Below are 10,889 nucleotides of genomic sequence, written 5' to 3'. Positions count from 1 at the left end.
AGCCTAATAAAATGTGAAAAAGACTAGATGCACTAAACATGTCCTGAGCAAGGATGTATGTCATGCCAATCAACTTTTACCTTAGATTGCTCGAAGGAGAGGCATGTCATATAAGTGGGGGGGTGCATCAACACATATTTGAGAAATCCAATATGTTCAACTTATTCCTTAGCTTGCAAAACCTTTTCTCATCAAATGGCTTGGTGAATATATCAGCAAGTTGATCTTCGGTGCCTACGCTCTCAATGCAAATGTCCCCTTTTTGTTGGTGATCTCTTATGAAATGGTGGCGGACATCAATGTGCTTTGTTCTTGCATGTTGAACCGGATTGTTGGTTAGATTGATTGCACTCTCATTGTCACATAGCAATGGCACTTTCTTGAACTTGATTCCAAAGTCACTCAAAGTAGCCTTCATCCAAAGTACTTGTGCACAACAACTACCGGCGGATATGTATTCGGCTTCGGCGGTTGATAATGCAACACTATTTTGCTTCTTTGATGACCATGAAACAAGTGATCTTCCCAACAATTGACATGTGCCTGAGGTGCTCTTCCTTTCAACCTTGCATCCCGCATAATCCGAGTCAAAGTAACCAACTAGCTCAAACTTTGCTCCTTTGGGATACCACAAACCAACATTTGGTGTATGCTTCAAATACCTCAATATTCTCTTTGTAGCCTTCAAATGACTTTCTCTTGGTGAGGCTTGAAATCTTGCACACATGCATACACTAAACATAACATCTGGCCTTGATGCGGTCATATAGAGTAGGCTTCCAATCATAGACCGATACAATTTTTGATCCACCATATTGCCACTTGCATCACTATCCAAGTTGCCATTTATTCCCACTGGTGTACTAATAGCTTTGCTATCACTCATACCAAACTTCTTGATCATGTCCTTGATATACTTGCCTTAACTTACAAATGTATCATTCTTCAATTGCTTGATTTGAAGACCAAGGAAGTAACTTAACTCTCCAATCATGGACATCTCAAACTCATTAGCCATCATTTTTCCAAATTCTTCACAAAAGTCTTGATTGGTTGATCTAAAAATGATATCATCAACATAGATTTGCAACACAAATAGATCTTTTCCAATCTTCTTGATGAAAAGAGTGGTGTCCACCTTGCCCATTGTGAACCCTTTAGAGAGAAAGAAGTCCCTCAATCTCTCATACCATGCTCTATGTGCTTGTTTCAATCTATACAATGCCTTCTTCAACTTGTACACATGGTCGGGCTTCTTATCATCTTCAAAATCAGAAGGTTGCTCAACATATACTTCTTCATTGATGTAACCATTGAGAAATGCACTCTTAACATCCATTTGATAGAGCTTGATGTTGTGGGCACAAGCATAGGGTAGCAAGATTCTAATTGCTTCCAATCTAGCAACCGGGGCATATGTTTCTCCAAAGTCAAGACCTTCAACTTGTGTATAGCCTTGTGCTACCAATCTTGCTTTGTTCCTTACTACTATCCCATCTTGATCTTGCTTGTTTCTAAAGACCCATTTGGTTCCAATCACATTGTGTCCCTTTGGTCTCTCTACTAATTCTCATACTTGATTTCTTGTGAAGTTATTTAATTCTTCATGCATAGCATTCACCTAATCAACATCCTTTAATGCTTCATCTATCTTCTTTGGTTCAATGGATGACACAAATGAGAAATGCTCACAAAATGAAGCCAATCTTGATCTAGTTTGCACACCTCTTGAAATATCACTAATGATAGTGTCCAATGGATGATCCCTTGCAATATTTGTTGGTTGGAGTATTGGAACTTGATTGCTTGCACTTGCTTGATCATTAGGTTGAGATGATGTACTAGCCACTTGTTCTTGTTTATTATCATGAGAGCCACTTACACTAGCTTGATTTGTATCATCTTGTACATTTGAGTTGGAGAGCACTTGCACTTGATCATCTTCATCATCATTCACTTGCCTAGGCCTCAATTCACCAATATCCATGTTTTCATAGCATTTGAAAGTTGAATGCCTCTAACATCTTCCAAGTTCTCATTCTCTACTTGTGAACCCTTGGTTTCATCAAATTCAACATCATGAACTTCCTCAAGAGTACCACTATCCAAATTCCAAACTCTATATGCTTTGCTTGTAGTGGAGTAACCAAGTAGGAATCCTTCATCACATTTTTTGTCAAACTTGCCCAATCTAGTGCCTTTCTTCAAGATATAGCATTTGCAACCAAAGACCTGAAAATATGCAATGTTGGGCTTTCTACCATTCAAGAGCTCATATGGTGTTTTCTCTTTCAATGGGTGACAATAAAGGTGGTTGCTACAATAGCAAGCCGTGTTGATAGCTTTGGCCCAAAAAGATTGACTCACATTGTACTCACTAAGCATAGACCTTGCCATATCAATGAGTGTTCTATTCTTCCTCTCAACAAGGCCATTTGATTGTGGAGTGTACTTGGCCGAGAATTGATGTCTAATTCCAAATTCATCACATAACTCATCAATTCTAGTGTTCTTGAACTCACTACCATTGTCACTTCTAACTCTCTTGATGGTTGTTTCAAACTCATTGTGAATGCCCTTGACAAATGATTTGAATGTTGCAAACACATCACTTTTGTCCACTAGAAAGAATACCCATGTGTATCTAGTGTAATCATCCACTATCACAAAGCCATATTTATTTCCACCAATGCTAGTGTATTGTGTTGGCCCAAACAAATCCATGTGCAATAACTCAAATGATTTACTAGTGCTCATCATGCTTTTCTTAGGATGTGTGTTTCCAACTTGTTTGCCAGCTTGACAAGAGCTACAAAGCTTATCCTTTTCAAACACAACATCTTTCAAGCCTCTAACCATGTCATGCTTAACTAATCTATTCAATTGTTTCATTCCAACATGACCAAGCCTTCTATGCCATAACCAACCCATGCTAGACTTAGTGAACAAGCATGTAGATAATCTAGCTTCACTAGCATTGAAATCAACCAAGTATAGATTCTCATATCTAAAGCCTTTGAAGATCAAGTTAGAGCCATCTATACTTATGATCTCTACATCATATACCACAAATATGCATTTGAATCCAAGTTCACACAATTGAGCCACGGATAGCAAATTGAAGTTCAAGCTCTCTACTAGCAACACATTGGATATGCTCATGTCATTGGATATTGCAATCTTACCAAGCCCTTTGACCTTGCCTTTGCCATTGTCACCAAATGTGATACTATCATAACCATCATTTGCCATTGGTGTTGATTGAGTTGAACATTCTTGCATCACCGGTCATGTGTTGAGTACACCCACTATCAAGAACCCAATGCCTTCCTCCGGCTTTGTAATTTACCTACAAAAGAAGATCAATTCTTTTTAGGTACCCAAATTTGCTTGGGTCCTTGAAGGTTAGTCACTAAGCTCTTTGGTACCCAAATGACTTTCTTCTTTGAGCCCATCCATGGTTTACCAATGAACTTAGCCTTCACACCATTTGTGCCCTTAGTAAGCATATAGCATGAATCAAGCTTAAGGGAGGATACATTAGCATTTTTGCTCTTGTTGGTGCATTCATGCACTTTATGACCCACTTGCTTGCAACTAATGCAAAACCGACCATTGTTCTTCACAAAACTAGTCTTATGAGGAGCAAAGGCCGCCTTGCCTTTCTTGGGGGTATAGCCCAATCCCTCTTTGTAGAGAGAAGCTCTTTGGCTACCCAAGCACATAAGCAAGCGGTCCTCACCACCATAGGCCTTAGCCAAAGTGTGAGTGAGCTTGTTAACCTCCTTCTTGAGATTCTCATTCTCAACCACTAGTGAGGCATCACAAGTGAGACCATCACTACTAGATGAGGTGGAAGTGGAAGTACTGCAAGAAGGGTTAGTGGGAGGAACAATAATAGACATAGATAATGATTCATCAATTAAATCACAAGTTAAGCCTATATCACAAGTATCAACATGCTTCTTTTTATTTTGCTCATCAAGCAAAGAGGAATGAACCTTTTCAAGATTTTTGTGAGCTTTGCCAAGCTTCTCATTGGCTTCCTCTAGCCTCTCATGAGATGCATTGAGCTCATCAAAGGCTTGCTTAAGGGCTTTTAGTTCCTTACGCAAGCTTTTGCATTCCTTTCTCTTGATGTCAAAGTGTTCTCTAGCATCTTCTAGCATGTCAATTAATTCATCCTTAGTAGGTTCATCATCATCACTATCACTATCATCTTCATTTTCATTCTCATTATCATCATCATGTTCTTCATCACTTTCATCATCACAAGTTTGTACCTTAGTGGCCTTAGCCATGAAGTATGATGAAGAGTCGAAGAGAGAAGGCTTCTTATTGATAGCAATGCTTGCTAGAACCTTCTTCTTGGTGGTCTTGTTATCATCACTATCGTCATCATTATCACTTGAGGAAGCATCACTATCCCAAGTGACCACATATGAACCACCCTTCTTCTTCTTGAAGGTCATCTTGTCCTTCTCTTTCTTTTCCTTCTTGTCCTTTTTCTTGTTCTTCTTGTCATCATCATTGTCACTATTGTATGGACATTGAGCAACAAGATGATCTTTGCTTCCACACTTGAAGCACCTTCTTGACTCTTCTTTGTTCTTGGATGAAGACTTCTTTCTTCTAGCATGGTAGCCCTTCTTCACCATGAACTTGCCAAATCTCTTGACAAAGAGAGCCATCTTCTCATCATCATCATCATCCCATGAATGATCTTCTTCACTAGATGTTTCTTGCTTAGCTTTACCCTTGGATGATGTGGCCTTGAATGCCATGCTCTTCTTCTTCTCATCTTTTTTCTCCTTCTTTTCTTCCTTCTCATCATCATCTCTATATGTGTTATCGGTCATTATATCTCCCAACACTTGGTTTGGTGTCATGGTGTCCAAATCACTCCTCACTAGAATAGTGACCAATGTACCAAATCTTGAAGGTAAGCATCTCAAGAACTTGTGGGAGAAGTCCTTGTCCTTCACCTCTTCTCCAAGTGCTTTGAGATTATTGATAAGCACTTGAAGCCTATGGAACATCTCCGGCACACTCTCATCCTCCTTCATCTTGAAGCTTGCAAACTTCTCTTTGAGAATGTATGCCTTTGCACCCTTCACGGCTTGAGTGCCTTCAAAAGATTCCTCCAACTTCTTCCAAGCCTCATGAGCCATCTCAATATTTTTTATTTGCTCAAATGTTCTCTCATCAATTGCATCATGAATGTCACTTAGAGCAATGTCAATGTTTTGGAGAAGCACTTCTTCAGCCATGGTGGTATTCTCTGGATCTTCAATCTCAATTTTTGTTTCTACCACTTTCCACACCTTTCTATTGATTGACTTGATATGTGTGGTCATCTTTGACTTCCAATAAGGATGATTTGTGCCATCAAATTGGGGTGGCTTCTTGGTGTTGTTGATTTGAGCCATTTTTACACCAAAGGTTGTTAAGCCTTAAATCATGGTGACCTCGGCTCTGATACCACTTGAAAGGTCCAAATGGCTAGAGGGGGGGTCAAAAGCCTAATAAAAATTTCTACAACAACACTTAACAAAAAGATTAGACAATTATAAGGCGAAGCAAGAGATGCGCTAGCCTACTCAAAATGCAAGCCACATACCACAATTCTAGTTTGGATAGTATCTATTCACACAATAGCTAGGACACTACCCTATGTTAGTGTGCTCTCAAAGGCTAACTAAAGAGCCACACCAACCAACCAAGCAAGCTCTCACAACTAGCTACACTAAAGAGCTTGACAACTAGTTTGCAGTAATGTAAAGAGAGTGATCAAAAAAGTTATACCGCCGTGTAGATGAAGGAACCAATCAATTACAAGGATGAATAACAATGAAGACTAATCACCTCGGAATCAATGATGAACACAATGATTTTTTACCGAGGTTCACTTGCTTGTCGGCAAGCTACTCATCGTTGTGGCGATTCACTCACTTGGAGGTTCACGCGCTAATTGGCTTCACATGCCAAACCCTCAATAGGGTGCCGCACAACCAACACAAGATGAGGATCACACAAGCCACGAGCAATCCACTAGAGTACCTTTTGGCTCTCCGCCGGGGAAATGTCAAGAACCCCTCACAATCACCACGATCGGAGCCGGAGACAATCACCACCCTCCGCTCAACGATCCTCGCTTCTCTAAGCCGTCTAGGTGGCGGCAACCACCAAGAGTAACAAGCGAATCCCGCAGCGAAACACGAACACCAAGTGCCACTAGATGCAAACACTCAAGCAATGCACTTGGATTCTCTCCCAATCTCACAAAGATGATGAATCAATAATGGAGATGAGTGGGAGGACTTTGGCTAAGCTCACAAGGTTGCTATGTCAATGAAAATGGCCAAAGGTATGAGCTATAGCCGGCCATGGGGCTTAAATAGAAGCCCCCACGAAATAGAGCCGTTATACCCCCTTCACTGGGCATAACGCGGGCTGACCGGACGCTCCGGTCAGTTGATCGGACGCTGAGCCCCCAGCATCCGGTCGCTCGTAGTCAGCCACGTGTCTCGACTTCAATGGTCATCTGCCTTGACCGAACACAGCACACAAACTGACCGAACGCTCAGCCTCCAGTGTCCGGTCATTTCCAGTAAGGTTCCAGAAATGATTTTCTTCGATCGGACGCGTCCGGTCATGCCCGACCGGATTCACCCAGCGTACGGTCACTCAACGTCTCCTTTGTGCGCCTTACGTCAGCGTACGTCAGCACTGACCGGACGCACCCTGCCAGCGTCCGGTCGTTTGACCGACGCCAGCATCTTCGCTGCTACACCTGACCGGATGCGCCGGTCCAACCGAGGCCAGCGTCCGGTCACCTCCAGTGACCTCCGTCTTTTCTATCTAGGGCGCTAGTGGCACCGTTGGACTGTCCGCACTCTACGGGCGGACACTCCACCGGTGGAGTTTCTTACCCTTGCTCCCAAACTTCACCACCCTTGATCAAATGTGCCAACCACCAAGGGTATCACCTTGTGCACATGTGTTAGCATATTTTCACAAACATTTTCAAGGGTGTTAGCACTCCACTAGATCCTAAATGCATATGCAATGAGTTAGAGCATCTAGTGGCACTTTGATAACCGCATTCCGATACGAGTTTCACCCCTCTTAATAGTATGGCTATCAAACATAAATGTGATCATACTCTCTAAGTGTCTTGATCACTAAAACAAAATAGCTCATATGGTTTATACCTTTGCCTTGAGCTTTTTGTTTTTCTCTTTCTTCTTTCCAAGTCCAAGCACTTGATCATCACCATGTCATCATCTTCATCATGCTATGATCTTTGTTTGCTTCGCAACTTGGAGTGTGCTACCTATCTCATGATCACTTGATAAACTAGGTTAGCATTTAGGGTTTCATCAATTCACCAAAACCAAACTAGAGCTTTCAACTGCGGGACTATCTAAGGAATAGTGGGGTGAGGCTATATTAACAGCGTGTCATGTCCTGAATAGGGTGCCCACAAAGAACAAAAAATTACACCATTTGAGGAATGGGAGAAGAAGAGATTAAATCTCTCTTACCTGTGAACTTGGGGTTGTTTGGCAAAGGTGAATGTGCCAATAAACAAAAAACGAAAGCTTGGACTAAAGACTGTTGATTGTGTTTTTCATGGTTATGCTATTCACAGCGTGGGTTATTGATTTTTAATTATAAATTCTAGTGTTCCTGAGATGGCTGTTGATACAATCATGGAATCTAGAGACGCTATATTTTTTGAGAATGGATTTCCCATAAAAAATTCACCTAGCATGACTGGTCATGAATTTATAATTCCCCATGAACATGAAAATTTTACTCCGATAGAACAAATTGAGGAACCCTATATGCAAAATCCTAAGGAGGATGACACTATAGTCACTAGAAAAAGTAAGAGACAGAGGACTGCAAAGTCTTTTGGTGATGACTATATTGTGTACCTTGTGGATGACACACCAACGACCATTGAAGAGACATATTCCTCTCCTGATGCTGACTTATGGAAGGAAGCAGTACAGAGTGAGATGGATTCTATTATGTCTAATGGAACTTGGGAAATAGTTGATCGTCCTTATGGGTGCAAACCTATAGGGTGCAAATGGGTGTTCAAGAAAAAGCTTAGGCCTGATGGTACTATCGAGAGGTACAAGGCAAGACTTGTGGCCAATGGTTATACTCAAAAGGAAGGTGAGGATTTCTTTGATACTTATTCACCGGTTGCCCGATTGACTACAATTCGAGTTTTGCTTTCCCTAGCAGCCTCTTATGGTCTTATCGTTCATCAAATGGACATTAAAACAGCTTTCCTAAACAGAGAGTTAGAGGAGGAGATCTATATGGATCAGTCGGAAGGGTTTGTAGCAAATGGTCAAGAAGGCAAGGTGTGTAAATTATTAAAGTTATTATATGGCCTAAAACAAGCTCCTAAGCAGTGGCATGAGAAGTTCGACAGAACTCTAACATCTGCTGGCTTTGTTGTAAATGAAGCTGACAAATGTGTGTACTATTGGTATGGTGGGGGTGAATGAGTTATTTTGTGCTTATATGTTGATGACATACTGATCTTTGGATCTAGCCTCAAAGTGATTGAGGAGGTGAAGGAATTTTTATCTAATAATTTTGAAATGAAAGATTTGGGAGAGGCTAATGTTATTCTTAATATCAAGCTTCTGAGAGAAGGTGATGGTGGGGTAACTCTGTTACAATCCCACTATGTGGAAAAGGTGCTGAGTCGCTTTGGGTTTAGTGACTGTGAGCCTGCTCCTACACCTTATGACCCTAGTGTGCTATTGAGGAAAAATTGGAGAATAGCAAGGGATCAATTGAGATATTCCTAGATCATTGGTTCGCTCATTTATCTTGCTAGTGCAACAAGGCCTGACATCTTATTTGCTGTGTGCAAGCTGAGCCGGTTTGTATCAAACCCGGAAGATGATCACTGGTGTGCTCTTGAGAGAGTGATGTGCTATCTAAAAGGCACTATGAGCTATGGTATTCGTTATACCGGACTTCCGAAGGTGCTAGAAGGCTATTGTGATGCCAACTGGATCTCTGATGCTGATGAGCTTTATACCACATGTGGATATGTGTTTTCGCTTAGAGGTGGTGCTATTTCCTAGAAGTCTTACAAGCAGACTATCTTAACGAAGTCTATAATGGAAGCAGAACTCACAGCATTAGACACCGCTGGCTCTGAGGCCGAGTGGCTTCGTGATCTCCTTATGGATTTACCGGTTGTTGAAAAACCCATACCGGCTATTTCTATAAACTATAATAACCAGACTGTGATTACGAAGGTTAACAGTTCTAAGGATAACATGAAGTCCACAAGGCATGTTAAGAGACGACTAAAATCTATCAGAAAATTGATAGACTCCAGAGTAATAGCGTTGGACTATGTTCACACGTCTAACAATCTGGTAGATCAATTCAATAAGGGTCTGTCACACAATGTGATAGAAAGTGCATCGAGAGAGATAGGTTTGAGACCCACATGAAATTTACTATAGTTATAACCTGTTCTATGTGATCGGAGATCCCGTAAAGTAGGATGATGAAACAAGCTAGTAGTAAATTATGAGGAAAGATCTTTAGTAAGACTTATTTCTGATGCATATCTTTTCTTTCTATAAGGCAGGTTGGTTTTTACCTTAATATGTTCCAAGTGGCTTGCTAAAGCAAAGATGTTGTCCTACAGAACATCTTTTGAGGAACACACCTATATGAGTCAGACTGCTGGTCACAGTCTATGAGATTTGAGTGATCTCTAAATACTCATGAAAGGCACTGAAGTATAACTTATATGCTTTAAATAGAGGGGATGCCTTTTGCAGCCAAGTATTAGATAAGGACTTTAGTGACATTCACCTCACACAAAACTATCAATTCAAGGCTTAGTCCATTGTTCAGTTATGGCTGAGTGAAACTATTGCTCTAGATGGATGTTCAATTTAACAGTCTCCATCGAAACACTGTTATATAAAAGAAATGTGGTTCTGAGATTACTTTGTTACAAACCCTAGAGTTTGGTGGGGATTGTTGGATATATTATGGGCTTGGCCCGTATAATATTTAATAAATTAAATAAAACTCTATGGTCCGTAACATTAAGCGTTGTATGATTTAATACCGTACGAGATTTTGACTGAACGTTGACTCAGCTTATTTGGTTGAAAATTATCCATCTTAATTGAGAAGATGAGAAAAGGACACATGAGTGCCACACGCGCGCGCGCGCCGCCGCCGCCCGGGCCGGGCCGGGCCGTGGCGTGGGCATGGCCGTGGCCGTGGCAGGTGGGCGGCGAGCGAGCGAACGGGCGGGCGTGGCCAGGTTTTGCCACTTATTCCATATAATTACGGGAGTTTCTCTCCTTTATGTTGGAGGCGAATTGATTGCGCTAGTTACCGTCTCTTCGTATCTCCATCTCCTGAGTTTCTCCGCTGGCCTTCTCCCTACCCACCGCAGGCATAAGTTAGAAGTTCTCCGTCAGTCCAATTCCCCCCTTCGCTTCCGAGAGACCACATCTCAGCCGCCCTTTGGCTTTCCCCGTCACATACCTCTACGCGCATGGAGCAGCGGGAGAGCAGGTGCCTCCGAAACCCTCGTCCGCCTGCGAACCTTGCACGGGGTGTACGGCGATTAGGTTTTTGGGGAGCGATTCCGCGACTGCTCCTCCGACGTCTTCTTCCGGGTGATCGCTCGCAGAACAACAAGGTGTTTTCTTCCTGGTGACCGTTCGTGGGACTGCACTACGAGCACCTTCCTGCATCGACTGTGGTCCACGACTTCGAGCAACGCACTATATGTCTGGTGCGATTAGAGCCTCCGATGCCCTCGGCATGGATCCCTCCGCTAGGTACACTCTTAACTCTGTGATTACCGTACT

This window comes from Miscanthus floridulus, chromosome 9 (genome assembly GCF_019320115.1).
Source record: "Miscanthus floridulus cultivar M001 chromosome 9, ASM1932011v1, whole genome shotgun sequence".
Lineage (NCBI taxonomy): Eukaryota > Viridiplantae > Streptophyta > Magnoliopsida > Poales > Poaceae > Miscanthus > Miscanthus floridulus.
The sequence above is the reverse complement of the archived record's forward strand: the minus strand, read 5'-3'. Positions refer to the sequence as shown.